The 17101-nt window shown below is 40.0% G+C and overlaps 1 protein-coding gene across 1 annotated transcript in view; it reads right to left on the bottom strand.

Moving 5' to 3' along the window:
* Nucleotides 1-17101, bottom strand: part of COL20A1 (collagen type XX alpha 1 chain) — a 686383-nt gene that overhangs the window by 483351 nt on the left and 185931 nt on the right. The gene's annotated exons all lie outside the window — the stretch shown is intronic.

The raw sequence follows: 17101 nt of genomic DNA, 5'->3' as shown, positions 1-17101 counted from the left end.
ATGAGAAGACTGCATTTTCCTTGCCGTAAAGCCTCTTCCATTTCATGGTCCTCCAGTTTGAATTATATGGTGCCCCGACTATCTTTCAACTCCTGATGGATATGCTCCTACAGCTGTTACAAATCTTTACTAGGATTTATCTGAATGTTATTGTCGTATTCAGTAAAACCTGGGAGGAACATATGAGACATCTGTACCTGGTCTGAAAGCGTCTAAGAGAGGTGTGACAAATGGTCAATCCAGCAAAGTGCCACGAAGGCCAATCGACAGTAAAGTAATTGGGTTTCCAAGTTAGGAATGTGTGTCCTGTCCCAAGAAAAACAAATACAGGCCATAGAAAAGCTCCAGAGACCAAAAACTAAGACAGATATTCAAACCTCATTGGGATTAGAGTGTTACTACAGGAGGTTTATCCTGAGTTTTTCAACGATTGCTGTCCCTCTCGCAGATAAATTATCCAAGGAACAACCAAATGTGAATTCATGGGACAGCTGTGCACAAGCAGTTTTTGACATACTGAAAATCTGTGATATAATTCCCCATTCCTAATCAAGCTTGACTTCGAGAAAGCTTCTTCTGCATAACTGTCCCATGGATTCGACACACTGAAAACTAAGTTATGTAATTCCCCATTCCTGAGCAAGTTCAATGTTGAAAAGAGTTTGTGTTACATATAGATGCTTGCCTGTTAGGGCTTGGAACAGTGTTAGAACAGGTGAAAGATGGGGAGGAAAAGGCTGTTGGTTTCATCAGTCAGAAATGGTTCAATAGAGAGCATAACTATTCCATTGTGGAATTGGAGTGTTTAGCTATCAAATGGGCCTAGGGCAGCCTAAAGTACATTATCCAGGAGACCAGATAAGATGCTAACTGATCATGCCCCGTAAATTCCTGTAATAAAGATAGCAACCCCTTAATCAAGTGTTTGTTTTTGTGCCTACAACCATTTTACATTTAATCAGACCATCAGGAAGGAAATTGGCAGGCAAATGTAGATTTTTCTGTCAAGATAAAAGTAGAAGTGGAAGTTATGCAAGGAGAAGGGGGGCCAAAAAGGAAGGTGGAGGTATGTGGCAGGGATATTTGTTTGACCTTTACAAGGGGAGCCAAGGATTCCCCTCAACCTGTGGTAGGGAGCCTACCAGGACATTACCTGTGCCAGATGTACCCGAGAGGTGGTGTGGCAGAGTTCAGAGGGACTCTCTCCCTGGCACCCTGATATTTACAGAGTCATGTTTGTACCAGGGTACCCCTTTCCCTGTCTTGAGGCCTATCAGCCCCTGTCCTGGTCAGTTCTATCTTTTGGACCTTTCAGATTGTTCCAGGCAGTCAGCACCATCTTTACAAAAAACAGCACATGACAGCTGCCTGCCCTCACAACAAGATCAAAGAGGAGGCCCGGCCCTTCAGATTCTCATCCTGCCATTTGGTGATCTACACCTGGCTGACCAGGATAAACATCACCTTCCATAGTGGAGCTGACTCACAGGAACTGACATGTTCAATATCAATTGGAATGTGGTGGTTGTGATAATAAGTAGCACCATGTTATGTTTTTATTTAGAGTTTATCCTGCCACCAGCATGGGTGACTCATGATCATCATAGTTTTGGGAAAAAGGGGGGAATATCTTAAATGCTGCCTCTGTGCCACAGGGACTTGGCCATCTCTGTGGCTGTCAAGTGGCCATCAAGTGACCTTCAAACCTGCTCTGTGCCATGAGGAGAGCAGGTGCTGCGCATCAAACTACTGATGTGTCAGGGCACGGGTGTACTATGCTTTTGGCACGGAGTTGACGGGATAGGGGAATCTGGTTGAATGATTACCCCTAATTGCGACTGCATTACCCTCATCATTCTATTTGTTTATAATAAATCAAGAAAGCCAGGGCTTTACACGTTTGACAGATGGTAATTCCTCACAATTTGCCCTATGTTATTGTGGATGGAGCATTATGATAGGGGGATTCAAAATTGCTAAGTGCAGATGTCTTAATTTCAAGAGACCAACACTTTACTCTTGTAGCCATTGCCCTTTGGCTGATGCAGTTGTCCCCTGCCAGTAAGTTGAGGAAGATCCTTTTGAGACACCTGGTAACACCATTTTCCAAGAATTCCTGTAGGTTCATTCATATCAATCAAGAAATAGACGCGCTGGCTCTCCAGATATAACGTACCAACTTAAGGGCACCAGTAAACAAGGACCGTGGAATGGTGAAGGTCTCATAGATGACTGGTTGCAGTAATAGGGCCCAGACTAAAATCCACAGCCATTATTTGAGGTGGAGAGTCTAGTTTCAGTGGATGATATCGTTAAAAGTGTTCACAGGACGCTGCAAAAGGCAACAAATGCTTTAGTGTCACTTAGAACTAAGATGGTACGTATAAAAAGTTGAATAGGTGGTTTACACAGGATTCACAGAAGCTCAAATTGGTCAAAATGAATATTTGTATGCTTGGAAAACATCTAGGGATGATAAGCATAAGGAGGCTTATACCAATGCCTCCAAAATCTTTAAACAGGCCGTCATTGAGGCTAAGAAAATGATGTTTGGCGTCAGAATTTTAGAAGCTCGGCAGGACGTTACAGAACTCTTTAAAATTCTGAAAGAACTTGAAGACCTGTGTCCAGGCAATCGTGATGTTCCCATCCAAGATGCAGAGTGGTGTTCATCAATTCACAAGGCCATGGTGAATAAGGTGTTGAAAATTAAACAGAACATAGAAGTTAAGAGGATAATGGGGGGGGGGGACTCTGTTAAGCCAGTGGTTTAAAGCATTAAACAAATGCACCTAGAGTCTCAATTTGATGTTCATGCAGTAACAGATGTAGAACTGCTTGGCATTATTAAAAAATTGAAGCCGACTAGTTGTAAAGGGGATTTGTGTCCAGCAAAAGTTATTAAAACTTGTTTGCCTATATTGATTGGGGATTTATCGAAACTCATGAATGCTTCATTTGTGGAAAACCACACTTGTTGAAAAAAGTAAGTCTCAGCCTTTTGAACCAATGAATTACAGACCTATCACGAATGGCATACGTACAGATTTTAGAATTCCTAATAATCGTACCATTTGACATAAAAGGCAATCTGGTTTTAGACAGGGACATTGCACTGAGACTGCACTGTTGGATTTAAAGTCTAGTCTCCTACGTATCATTGATAATGGACTAACAGCCCTTCTTCTGCTATTGGGCCTGTCCGTGGCCTCGACCTGGTGGATCATGCGTTGCTGATCACTAGGTTGAAGGAAGTGGCTGCTTTTTCAAATGCGGCTGCTGTGTGGGTAGGGTATTTTCTCAAGAATAGACTTTGTGGAGTTTGTAGTGACATTGCTGAAGCAGCACTAACACTTCTACAATATGGAGTTCTGCAAGGAGCTTGTTTGTCCCTGTACAATATCGTTTCCATTCCACTTTCTAATTTGTTGGAGGAAAATGGTATTGGATTCACAAATTATGCTGATGATACTCAATGTGCCATCCCTCTATCTGGCGAGTATGAGCAGGATACAAAGAAGGTGAATAAAGTCTATGATATAATTCAAGTATGGATGATGGAGAATGGCCTAGCCTTGAATTAGGAAAAACTGAACTGATGGTTGTAGGAACTGCTCAGAATATAACAAAACTCTGATCTAACTATACGTCTTTTCAGGTGGCAGGTTGTGACATAGAAACAAAAAAGAAAGTCAAGACCTTGGGAAATCACTTGGACCAGATTTTAAATATAAATGCCTGAGTGAATTGCCTGGTTTCCAGTTCTGCTTATTACATTAAGTTGTTAGCTCAAATGCGTCCATACATATCTAAAGGGCATTGTGAGACAGTGGCTAGAGCTATCATAGGGTCTAAGATTGACTATTGTAGTAGCCTGCTAGTGGGCATTAATAAAACGGAATATTTGGGTGATTCAAAATGGTGCTGTAAGGATGATTGTGGGACTTGGAAGAAGAGATCATGTAACCAAAGCAAGGCGGGAACTGCATTGGTTGTCCATTAAAGCCAAGATTGAGTTTCGTCTACTCGTAATCACGCACAAATGCCAAATTGGTAAGGGTCCTGTAAGGATATTTGGCGTGTTACAGTACAGAGTACAGTAATACTGCACAAGTAGCACATTTTTTTTTTGCAGCACCACCACAAGGGTGCGGTGCATTGCTATATGGGTTACCAGATTAACAAGGAAAGACAGGCTATTCAGTCAAAAACGATTTTAACATATAAGATGCAAATCTATTTTTACAGTTAAAAGCACACGTGCTCATTTAAAAATGCACACTATTTTTCACCTGAAATGCCTATATTGCTAGAGACACATTTGAAAATTAACAGCTAACCTATTAACAATTAACCTGACTAATAAAACCTTATTTAACATAACCCACTAATAAAATGTGTTCTCCACTGCAGAATTAGGCATACTCTGAAAACCATTTAAATGCGTGTGCAGATTTTTTCTTCTCTTCTCTGCCTGATTCTCCGTGTTTTTGTGCACAGTAACTGCAGGAAGAAGGAAGTCAGATTTGCAACAATTGCAAATGTATAAGCGAAGCTATTGTTGAAGAGTAGGAGGATGAGAGATGATGGATTTCATTGGGACACGTCATACAGAGGGCTGAGAGGAAAGTTTTAGTGGGCAGTATCAGGGAAAAAGACAGGCAGACATCTTTCTGCACTACTGGGGAGAAGACCTGGCTGTGGGGTCCTGAATGAATGCAGATTCCTGTGTCCTGCTGCAGTCGAGATTGGGGAGAGCTGAAAGAAAAACCTTTCCACTGGCTGAGGCATTCCTATCTGAAAAAGCTGAGAATTCCAGGCAATGACCCCGGCTTGAGAAGGCAAGCGTTCCTTTTTGCTGGAGTTAATCCAAGAGAGCCACATTCACAAAGAGAACAACTAAAAAGATAAGGTAATGAGAAGTGTGGGAGCTGAGTGTGTACGGTAATATGCAGTCAGTGTAGGATTCCTGTGCGTGTCTTAATCAAATACCAATGTTGCAATTTGAATTCTGTTCTCCGCCACGCTCTTTGCAGTGTGTCATAGACAATGCTTTGACTGTACCATTTTATTTATTTCTGTAAAGAATGAGATCGTGTCTAAATGCAGCTTTTATAATACAGAAAATATTTGAAAACAGACGGGTGTTTTATTTTCTATTTACCATTACAATGCCGATGATGTGGGGAGATTTTTAAACAGTGCAATGGTCATTTTAAGACAGATGTGTGCATGTCAGAATCAGTATGAATAATTGTGAGTGACTGTAGCATAGCTTGTTGGAGGTACATGAGCCAACGGGAAGAGAGACTCTCTGAACATAGCTCCCTACCGTATATAAGGTAGTGGAAATTACCACAAGACTACCACATATAGCTCTCTGTCGTAAATAAGTCAGTGAGTTCGCCCATGGTGGCACACCAACACTATCACTGGAAATGTGGTATTCCTAGAATGCAGTTCTGAGGTCTCTCTAGTGATCACACGAAAAATCTAAGCAAAGATAAGGGATTCTGGACATTGGGGCCACAAATAAAACAAGGGAATTATGCTCACCAAAATACCACCAACCACGTATACCAAATATGCAGGTCTGGGTGCTGAAATAATGCATGTCCATTGTATTATTGTTGCACATGGCCAAATCTGAATACAAAGAGTGATTATTGCTAAGTTATTTTTCGGCGGTAATAAAATACCGTCAGGCCCCAAATCTCCACAAAATACCCTACATATTTATGGTGCGTTGCAGGCCGGGAAAGTGATCATAGAGTACCTACTGGGCGTGGCAAGTGTGTCTCACACTGCCATTTGCACATTAAAGGGAACCCATTTTATAATAGCAGTGTGCCACTAAAAACGAATTTCAGAATGTCACAAAGGGAAACCACATTCTCAGATCTAGTGCAATATTTAGAGGCAAAGTTATTTGCACATGGGAATTGGTCTTCGAATAGCACGTTAGAATGGAGTAACCGCATTCAGGGTGAGGTGCAGAAAGAAAAACTAGACAATATTTTTGCAGAAGGCAGCATAATCCAGGTCTGCCTTACAAGATTATTGAATGCAGCCGATAAAAGTGCAGAGAAAGACTGTTTAATACGGCTATGCGGCAAAATATGGTTTATTTTAAACAAATCCCTGCGAATGCAAGAGAATGATACTCAGCTAATTAACAGGTTAAAGACTGAATTAGATGGGGCAAGTAAAAATCAGGAAATGTTGAGAGCAGAATTGGATGTATGCCAAAAAGACATGCAATTAAAATGCAGAGACTTTGATTCTCAGTTATCCAAAAGCAAGAAACAATTTGAAGATAGTGAGCAAGAATTGACACACTTAAAAGCCTTAGTGGATCACATTAGGCAGGATAAAGATGAGGTTGTTTCAGAAATGCAGATTTTACAAAAAGAACATTGTGAAAAAGAAGGTGATCTCCAGAGTGCAGAACAAGAAATGATTAAAATGATTCAAGAAAGAGACAAAAGAAATAAAGAGTTCAATGAATGCCAAATGCAAATGTGCGACATGCAGGAGGCGATTAATAAAATGAGCGATGAAAATAATTATTTGCAGAATGAAGCAACTAGACTCCTTAAAAAGTGTAAGGACTTAGAACAGCAAATGTGCATTCCCAGGTCCCAGGAGAGGCGGCAGGGTACCACATTCAATGGAGTGGAGGTGAATTCTAGCTCTGCCCAAAGAGCTAGTGCCCCAGTGACTGGGCCGGTGACTGAACTTGGTTGCAGCGCCCTTGGGGGATTTGATACTCCCATTGGGGGCAGCCACCAATCTCATACACCTGAAAACAGGATTGAATCACAAAATAGTGCAATTCCATGCATTGCAACAAGTAGCCCCATAAAAATAATGAAATCCATTAAAGCCCTGATCAAACCATTTAAAAAGGGAGGTGAATGCTGCATTGAGGATCACTTAGAAGCGGTACATGACATTTTTAAAGCACTCCAGATACCTAAGGAACAGTACAGACAATATTTTCATTTAACTTTAGATGCCCCGACGGCCAGCATCATAAGGGGATTAAATGAACAGCAGAATATGACATGGCTGGAGTTTGAAAAAGAAATTAGGCGTCATTTTTCTCCTTTTCAGTCATTGCAGGAGGCAAAGAAAGTCGCGTACACTATTACTGCTGGACCTAATACATCCCCTCGCCAATTTTTACAAGACTTAAAAAGAGCATTCTCTCGCTTTGATGTATCTTTTGACTCAAATTCCAATGAGTTTAAAACCGCATACTTCTATGGGCTACAGAAAGACATCATATCCCAATTGGTCCGTGAATTTGACCGTGACAAGTCCCTTGAATGGATTGTACATCAAAGCACCAAGCTATATGAGGTACTCTATTGTCAGGGTAGAGAAAGTGATAAAATGAAAGATACTAGGCCTAAATCTAAAGAACCCTCAGCCACAGTAATGGAAATCAGGTCAGCCAAAATGTCCCTTGAGTCTGCTCAAAGCCAAGGTAAAAATAATGTGACACCTGAACAAAGGGGTAATCACCAAAGATCGCCATTATCTGTACCAATGTTCCAAACACATGATCCTAGTAATAGAGAGAGCTACATCAGCCCTAGATATTTAGGGGATAGACCCCGGGTAAGATATCGGCCTGATATGGCAGGTATGAACAATAACCAGAGACAAAATCAAGATCAAAGAAATGATGGTCCCTACCAGTCATTGGGGACACAGAGTAGGTTTGATCCCAACACCATGATATATGGTAATCAGGATAGGCCCCGATATGTGGATCGATTTACTGATAATGGAAATCAACATAGGGGCCAGTACCCACAATCTGAGAGACAGGACATGAGGCAAAATGTGAACTACAATCCACGCCAGTACAATGATTCCCCACCAGGGGACTATAATCAAAGGATGGGTGCAACCCGCTCCCCTCCACAAATGAATCAAGAGTTCAGAAACCATCCCAACCGGTATCAATCACCTGAGAGGTATCAGAATAGATCCAATCAGGGGGAAAACAACCAATATCGACCTAGGCCACAGAAAGAGGATCCTAGAGAGATGGAAAGGTTCCAGTGCCTTGAGGCCCAAGTGAAAATGTTAGCTGAGCAAATAGGAAAGCTCTATACAGCGCAAAAACAACCTTCCAAAGAGGGGGCTGATGGCCATAGCAATGACCGGGGGGCTTCCGAAAAAAGTGACTAAGTACTCATGATAATCGCAGTGCCAAAATGACAGATTGCTCTGATATAATTTTGCATGACAACTCTGAGGTGACTAATGGATTAAAAATGAAAGTACCAGTAAATGAAATTGTGATAGAAAGTGCAAAGAGGTACGGTTTAACTTAGAGCTAAATAAAACAGTAAAGATTTGCACAAATGAAAAAGAAACATTAGGAATTCCAAAAGAACAAAGGGACAGATTTAAGAAAAATGACTCATGCATGGGGAATACCAGTGAACAGGGAGTAAGTGGGGATGCCATAGCTCCTTCCCTGGGCAAGCAAAACAATGACCAAACACAGACAGAAAAAGGAAATACTCACAAGGAGGGTACAAGTCAATCACCTGAAGAATTCTTTGAGCCACATATTCTTGAAGAGGCTGAAAGGGCTGGTATTACACTAAATGATCACAAATGCACAGAATTAAAAAATGACAAATTGCTGAATGATGTTGTTACACATGTTCAGTTGGAAGGTTGTAATGTGGTCTCTGATGTTACCCAGATGGATGGGCGAACAGTGGCCACACTCCAAAAAACCTCTGAACATGGAGAAATGAATAAAATATCTCGCACAGAAATGGGTAAAAAGGAGGGAAAAATGTCTTTTCATTTACCAATGTGCTTAGCCAAAAGTGAAAAAGACCTGAGAAAGGTGAGCCCTGAAATCAGTAAGAATTCACATTTCTTATGTGTATTAGAGGAAGTTGAGGACAGATATTATGCACCCATCACTGTAGAAGAAAAGTGCCACACCTTTGCTATGATTGACACTGGCGCACAGGCCACAATTATGTCCAAGGAGCTGGTAAAGAGTATCAATGAAGGGAGGCCTCCACAGAGTCAGATCACAGTGAAGGAAAATCAAGGCCCAGTGCATAACTTTAATGGGGAGGAGGTGCCCATCATAGGTGTAACTGAGGTTGACATAAAAATAGGAAAGCACAGAATGAAACAAGAGGTATTGATCACATCTATTTGTGAAATTCCATTTCTGATGGGGACAGATTGCCTGAAAAGATTGTCTCCTCTCATAGATGGGGTGAATGGAGTGCTGTGGTCCTTAACCAAAAAACCATTGAGGCCTAAGAAACTAAAATCACAAAACAGCAATATAAAAGAATGTCACACCGTTGCCAAAACAAATGATGCTGTGGAGGTATATCTCCAGAATAGCTGCATACCTAGTGTCACTGTTATATTAATGTGTCAAGACAAAGATCAGAGCGACAATGAAAAACTACCTGTACAAATATACTTGGACCCAAGGAAAGATTGGCAGACTGCTATAGATGAGCACACATTACGTTTTTACTTAAAAGAGAATACATGCAAACAGAATATTGTTCCTAAAACAGATTCAGAAAAACACATTACCACTCTGGCAGAAATACACATGGAAGATGAGCAACCATGGGTTCACGTTGGTATAAATGATTATCTTAAAACAATAAAAGCCACTTTAGCGCTTGAACATGAAAGGAGTTTCATTAATGAGAAATTGTTGCAAAAAATTATGGAGAGGGAAGAAATCCCGAAATTTAGGATTAAAAACCAATATGTTTCTGGGTTGGACAGTCCAGACTTTGAAAACCGAATTGCAGGCAGATGCATGCTTAAAATTAGCATTGGGCAGAAAATAATTTACCATAATGTATGGATAGTGAGTGGAGCACAAAATTAATTTTACATGGGCAATGACATCATGCACAGAATGTGTATGGTGTTAGATTTCCTTAATCAAAAAATATGGTCACGCCTAGGTGGTCCGGCACCTGAATTTGAAGACAAAAGAAGGGCTTATCATTGTGCACAACTAGTTCCTTATGCAGTCGAATTACAAATGAGGAAAAATACTATTGTTCCTGCATTTACAAAACAGTTTGCAATAACACTGAAATGCAAAAATGGACAGCAGATGAAAGGCTCTGATGCATTTGTATGCCTGAATGAATCCATAAAACAGCAAGGCCTGGATTATGAATACATTCCATTGGTAGACATTGGTGAGGGATCTGTAAAAATCATGGTAAATAATAAAGGTTGTCAGGATATTCATTTAGAGGAAAACTCCCCATTAGGAATGGCCATACAAAAATCACATTATACGGCAGATTTAAATAACATGGTGATTGGGAATATTCCTGAAAAATATGTAGATGCCAAGGGCGAGTTGCCAGAACACCTGGACTCTCAGCCCAAAGGAATATTTAAAATTCATTCTGTGTATCCTTATGATTCAAATGAGACAGTGTGCTGCCATCAAGAGGATTGCATAATATTTAATTTAAATGAAAATGAAACAGGAAATGGGCCCATTGAAGTGGAAGCTGATATGCCAAAATATTTAAAAGTGGCAGCTCTACAAAAAGACACAGCCACACAGTTAGAGGAAAGCGCTGAGATTCCTTTACCAGAAGAGTTTCCAGAATTTTCCAGAATGGTAGAAGAGCAGATCTCCTTAGCGGATGCATGTGACAGCGATGAGGATCGAGACGACCTGAGGGAAATATTTATGGAGTTTAAGGATGTATTTGCAAAAGATGCTTATGATTGTGGTTTAACTGATTTACATGTGGCCACACTACCAGAAGGTTGTAGCAGAAATCCAGTGTTTGTACGCCAGTATAGACTACCGCTGGCATGTTTAGAATCATTGGCAGAGATTATTAAAAATTTGGAATCACGGGGAATAATCAGGCCCATTCATAGCACATCCAATACGCCTATTTTAGGTGTGTTAAAGCCAAATGGTCAATGGCGGCTGTGTGCAGACTTAAGAGAGTTAAATAAAAGAGTACCAGTATCTAGATGGCCACTACCATTCATTGATCAGGGCCTAGCTCAGATACATGGTTCAAAGGTATTTACCACATTAGATCTCACCTCTGGATATTGGTGTGTGCCATTGGCAGAGGAGATACAACACTTATTTTCCTTTACATTTGACAGGACTCAATATGCCTGGCTTAGAGCTCCGTTCGGGTACATCAATAGTGGGAGTGAATTTGGCATATTTTTGAGAAAGGCCATGCCGGATGCAGCGGAAAGAGGAACAATAGTTTATGTGGATGATGTCCTGATAAAAAATGAAAGCCTTAAAAGCCATTTTGATGAAATAAGACATATACTTGGCCAATTGCAGAAAGCAGGCGCCAAAGTATCTTTGCAAAAAGCACAATGGTGCAAGAAAAAAGTGAACTTTCTATGGCATGAAGTGACTGAACATGGGCTAAATCCACAAAGGAAGAAAATAGAGGCCATTCAAAGATTAAAAGATCCTAAAAATGTGAAAGGAGTAAAAAGTTTATTAGGGATGACAGGCTATAACAGAAAGTTCATTGAGAATTATGCAGAAATCACTCAACCATTAACTAAACTGCTTAAACTAAATACTCCCTGGAGATGGGAAAGAGAGCAGTCTGATGCAGTGGATAGATTGAAGGAATATCTTGTAAAGGCACCATGTTTAGCATACCCCATAAAGGACAGGGATTTCTTTATAGAAATAGGCTTTTCTGAACATTGTATGTCAGCAGTGTTATCACAAAAACACGATTTGAATCACAAAACCATTGCATATGCAAGTAAGGCATTTTCCCAAGTTGAAATGAAATTTAATGAATGTGAGAAGGCCCTATTAACCACTGTGTGGGCGCTACAACATTTCCGCCCCATTGTTCAGGGAGAAAAGGTGATTATTGAAACAAATCATCAACCGTTGCAATTTTTAGAGAGTAAAAGAATTAGATCAGGCAATCTAGCGCAATCCAGAATCACTTCATGGACGCTGGCATTACAAGGTTTTCCCGTAGAAGTGAGATATGGACAAAATAAAAAGAGCCCAATTGCTCAAGGGTTAGCTGACTTACATGACTGTGCAGCTGAACAAATACCAAATGAAATGGAAGTGGAAGCTAGTTTACAGGAATTTGAACAATCACCACACAAAGCTTTTGATGAAAAAACATGCAAGGATTTGCCAACTGTATATGTGGATGGTTGTGCTTTTCACATTGAAAATGACAGTAATAAACAATTAGTGGCAGGAATAGGAAATGTCTGGTTGAAATGTGAAGGCGTTCCTAGTATAGGGATGAGGATTGGAGATAGGAGCAGTCAGGTGGCGGAATTGGCAGCCATCTATAAAGCAATTGCTACTGCAGTTGATAAAAAGTTCAGTGAAATTGTCCTGGTGACTGATTCTGACTATGCACGGAATAGCTTTGTGGAGTATTTGCCTGGTTGGAAAGCAAGAGGCATGGTTACATACAACAAAAAGCCACTTAAACATGGAAAAATGATACAAGCCATAGACAAATTGGTGTCAGAAAATAATTTAACAATATACTGGAGAAAGATTAGTGGGCATTTAAAAACACCAGGAGAGGATAAGGAGGGAAATGATAAGGCAGACCATCTGGCTAAGATTGGGGCTGTGATGGGAGAATTGCTACCTATTGATTATTTAATGGGTGAAATACAAATTGATGCAGTCACACGTTCTAAAGCACCAAAGGAGGTAGATCAACCGGTGGTGCAGTGGAGTCATGACACGCCAGACCAAGATTTGATTGAGGCACAAAAGAATGATCAAATTTTGGGAATCTATTATAATCATTTGATAGATCCTGAACAAAATCCTGTAACAGAAAAAGATTGTATGGGAAAAGAAGAGTTGAGGGTGTTATTAAAGAACAAAACACGAATTAGATTACAGGATGGGCTCATGATTAGAGAGTCCATAACAGGGCAAATACAGTGGGTAGTACCCCTTTCATTCAGAGGACTAATGCTACACCATGCACATGATGCCATAACTGCAGGCCATAGAGGTTCACAAAAAACATTAGAAATACTAAAAGATTATGCTTACTGGCCTCATATGTCCCAAGATGTGGAATTATATACTAGAGGATGTCTAGTATGCGCCCAATTTAAACCTGCTTCACCAATGCATAGAGCACCATTGATGAAAAGAGGCCTAACTCTCCCATGGTCAGATTTGCAAATAGACTATGTAGGTCCTTTAAAAAGGTCGAGCAGGGGACACCGTTATATTTTGAGTGTGGTATGTTTGATGTCAAAGTGGATTGAGTGCATTCCTGCACCAGATTGTAGTGCGCAAACGGCAGCCACATTGCTGGTGAACCATGTGTTCTCAAGGTTTGGGTTGCCGCAAAGAATTGAGTCAGACAGAGGAAGTCATTTCACAAGTACTCTAATGAGCAAGGTATGGCAAATACTAGGTGTGAAAAGGAAACTACATATCGCATATCGGGCGGCGTCTTCAGGTACAGTTGAAAGAAGCAATAGGTCTGTTGTGGATATTTTAAAGAAATTTGTGGCAGAAGCAGGTTCCAGCTGGGATTTGCGTTTACCATTGGTTTTGATGGCAATCAGGTCGACTCCTGCCAAAGCAACAGGTGTTAGCCCCCATGAGGTCTTAACAGGTAGGAAAATGGTGTTACCACAACACCTACTATACAGAACACATGAGCAAACTCTAGTGAGTGCATCCACAGTTCATGAATATATTGATGAACTGAGGAGACATTTGCAACATGCATTTGCTTTTGTGCAGAGAAATCTGGAAAGAGCTGCTGACAGTGCTAAGTCATATTATGACAAAAAGACATCAGTAAAGGAATACAATGTAGGGGATCAGGTGTACAAGTTTCATTTTGGAAAAAGTAAACAGAAAAATTCTAAATTTCTAACAGCCTGGCAGGGGCCATTTCGAATTATAGATAAGGTTTCTCCTGTAGTGTATAAAATTTTGAAAAATGAAGGTGAAACAGCAATAGAGCAGTTTGTCCATGTAAATCAAATCAAACCATGCCATCCCAGACATGAGATCAGGCGGCTTGAGCATGTAGAAACAGATAAAATCACTTGAACACAAAAAGAGAAAATAAATGGGTACAATCAGGAGGCAGTGACAAAGAAGTTAAAAAGTTGATTGTTATGATGGCACATAAACACTGTAGTATATGTAAAATATAATATAAAATAAATAAATAAATAAATAAATAAATAAATAAATAAATGCACATATAATGGAAGCTCATGGTTGGTGTGCAGAGAGAAAGTGTATTAAATATTGAATGCTGTTTTATATGTGTTTGTTTTCTTTTAACTTGTGTTTAATTTCAGAAGAAAGAAAAAAAAAAAACGAAATATTTTTACCAAGCATGTTTTATTTTTGGCAAAAGGATGAAGTTAGTATTGTGCTATGTACTTAATCTGTTTATTTTCTATTTTGATTTAGACAATTAACATTATTTGGTCGGAGGTTCCGGGATCAGAGGCCACGGGAGACGATGGAGTCCTGGAGTCCCCTGGATGAAGACCAAAAGATGCCTGCCTCCAGGTGGAGGTGAAGACAAAATAACCGGAATGCCAAAAGAGATGACTACTGTGGATTCAAGATTGCCAAGATGAAAGAGTACTCGAATGAACCGAATAACATCGCTGGTCGGGACATACCAAAAGAGACAAAACAAAAGTTCCGGCATATGAAGTTCCACATATTTATTATTTTAATTATTTATTTTAACTTGTTATATTACTTATTTGTTTTAGTTAGTTGTTTTATTTCATTGTTTTTAATTGACTTGGAAAATTTAAACTTAAAGTAATGCCACTTCCACTGAGAAGGCAAATGGGGAACATTTTATGAACTGATGGACTCAGATGAAATGTTGATTGCAAATTTTCATTGATGCACATGAATATTCATTTTGTTGGATTGCTATATTGTAAAAAAAATAGAACAAGTTGTTTTTAGGAATTGGCTTGGATTATAGCCAAGTTCTAAAAACAAAAGGAGGGTATATGTAAGGATATTTGGCGTGTTACATTACAGAGTACAGTAATACTGCACAAGTAGCACATTTTTTTTTTGCAGCACCACCACAAGGGTGCGGTGCATTGCTATATGGGTTACCAGATTAACAAGGAAAGACAGGCTATTCAGTCAAAAACGATTTTAACATATAAGATGCAAATCTATTTTTACAGTTAAAAGCACACGTGGTCATTTAAAAATGCACACTATTTTTCACCTGAAATGCCTATATTGCTAGAGACACATTTGAAAATGAACAGCTAACCTATTAACAATTAACCTGACTAATAAAACCTTATTTAACATAACCCACTAATAAAATGTGTTCTCCACTGCAGAATTAGGCATACTCTGAAAACCATTTAAATGCGTGTGCAGATTTTTTCTTCTCTTCTCTGCCTGATTCTCCGTGTTTTTGTGCACAGTAACTGCAGGAAGAAGGAAGTCAGATTTGCAACAATTGCAAATGTATAAGCGAAGCTATTGTTGAAGAGTAGGAGGATGAGAGATGATGGATTTCATTGGGACACGTCATACAGAGGGCTGAGAGGAAAGTTTTAGTGGCCAGTATCAGGGAAAAAGACAGGCAGACATCTTTCTGCACTACTGGGGAGAAGACCTGGCTGTGGGGTCCTGACTGAATGCAGATTCCTGTGTCCTGCTGCAGTCGAGATTGGGGAGAGCTGAAAGAAAAACCTTTCCACTGGCTGAGAATTCCAGGCAATGACCCGGCTTGAGAAGGCAAGCGTTCCTTTTTGCTGGAGTTAATCCAAGAGAGCCACATTCACAAAGAGAACAACTAAAAAGATAAGGTAATGAGAAGTGTGGGAGCTGAGTGTGTACGGTAATATGCAGTCAGTGTAGGATTCCTGTGCGTGTCTTAATCAAATACCAATGTTGCAATTTGAATTCTGTTCTCCGCCACGCTCTTTGCAGTGTGTCATAGACAATGCTTTGACTGTACCATTTTATTTATTTCTGTAAAGAATGAGATCGTGTCTAAATGCAGCTTTTATAATACAGAAAATATTTGAAAACAGACGGGTGTTTTATTTTCTATTTACCATTACAATGCCGATGATGTGGGGAGATTTTTAAACAGTGCAATGGTCATTTTAAGACAGATGTGTGCATGTCAGAATCAGTATGAATAATTGTGAGTGACTGTAGCATAGCTTGTTGGAGGTACATGAGCCAACGGGAAGAGAGACTCTCTGAACATAGCTCCCTACCGTATATAAGGTAGTGGAAATTACCACAAGACTACCACATATAGCTCTCTGTCGTAAATAAGTCAGTGAGTTCGCCCATGGTGGCACACCAACACTATCACTGGAAATGTGGTATTCCTAGAATGCAGGTCTGAGGTCTCTCTAGTGATCACACGAAAAATCTAAGCAAAGATAAGGGATTCTGGACATTGGGGCCACAAATAAAACAAGGGAATTATGCTCACCAAAATACCACCAACCACGTATACCAAATATGCAGGTCTGGGTGCTGAAATAATGCATGTCCATTGTATTATTGTTGCACATGGCCAAATCTGAATACAAAGAGTGATTATTGCTAAGTTATTTTTCGGCGGTAATAAAATACCGTCAGGCCCCAAATCTCCACAAAATACCCTACAGTCCTACCTAACTGAGTGAGGCACTGTTTGATAAAGTGAATACTAGAACACTTAGGTCCAATAACACATCAGCGGAAGGAGCCTAGATGCAGACTTACACAAGATACTGAGTGTGCTTTTTTCCCTTCTGCTCCTAAATCGTGGAATGCCATTCCTCCAGATCTTAGAGAGTTTAAGGTCACAGAAATCTTTCAAAAGAAGCTGAAGAATGCTCTTCAGATAAGCCTCTCTTTATTCCTGACCTCTGAACTCTGAATTGACTCGCTATATGTATATCGGATATATTTAGGCTGCGTTTTGTTTTGTTTTGTTTTGTTTTGTTTTGTTTTGCGCTCATAAGCCTCTGGGAACGTAGGTGTGAGAATTTAGAAGTTTCAATATCTTCTTTGACC

The sequence above is a fragment of the Ambystoma mexicanum genome, chromosome 3p (assembly GCF_040938575.1).
Source record: "Ambystoma mexicanum isolate Mex_15411 chromosome 3p, UKY_AmexF1_1, whole genome shotgun sequence".
NCBI lineage: Eukaryota > Metazoa > Chordata > Amphibia > Caudata > Ambystomatidae > Ambystoma > Ambystoma mexicanum.
The sequence above is the reverse complement of the archived record's forward strand: the minus strand, read 5'-3'. Positions and strand labels throughout refer to the sequence as shown.